The sequence below is a fragment of the Elaeis guineensis genome, chromosome 10 (assembly GCF_000442705.2).
Source record: "Elaeis guineensis isolate ETL-2024a chromosome 10, EG11, whole genome shotgun sequence".
NCBI lineage: Eukaryota > Viridiplantae > Streptophyta > Magnoliopsida > Arecales > Arecaceae > Elaeis > Elaeis guineensis.
Window position 1 is genome coordinate 73,602,130 of NC_026002.2, and position 416 is coordinate 73,602,545.

The following is a 416-nucleotide window of genomic DNA, read 5'->3' on the forward strand; positions in this document are numbered from 1 at the left end:
TACCAATCACAACTCAAAACTGTGTTAGAAATAACATTAGCAGTACCAAGTTTCCCAAATATTTTTACAAGAGAGTCAACTTTGGCATTCAACATATTGATACCATCCATATCATACATACCTAGTGCTCTCTTAGGCATATCTCTCTTATTTGACCGTTGATAGTTATTGGAAGCCATCTCTTCCAACAACTCATAAGCTTCTTCAGTTGATTTACCCATCAAAGCTCCTCCTGTAGCTATATCTATAGTAATTCTAACTGAATGTGTTGGGCCATTATAAAAAGTTTGCACAATTAACCAATCAGGAAGACCATAATATGGACACTTTCTCTGCAAATCTTTATATCTTTCCTAAGCTTCATACAAAGATTCACCATCCAATTGAACAAAACTAGTGATATCATTTCAGAGTTT

At 34.4% G+C, this 416-nt stretch overlaps 1 non-coding gene across 1 annotated transcript; it reads left to right on the forward strand.

Annotated features, from left to right (window-relative positions):
- Positions 1–309: 309 nt before the first annotated feature.
- LOC114912942 (small nucleolar RNA R71) lies at positions 310–416 on the forward strand. The gene has a single exon (XR_003798960.1). It is a non-coding gene; the product is annotated as a small nucleolar RNA R71 (small nucleolar RNA).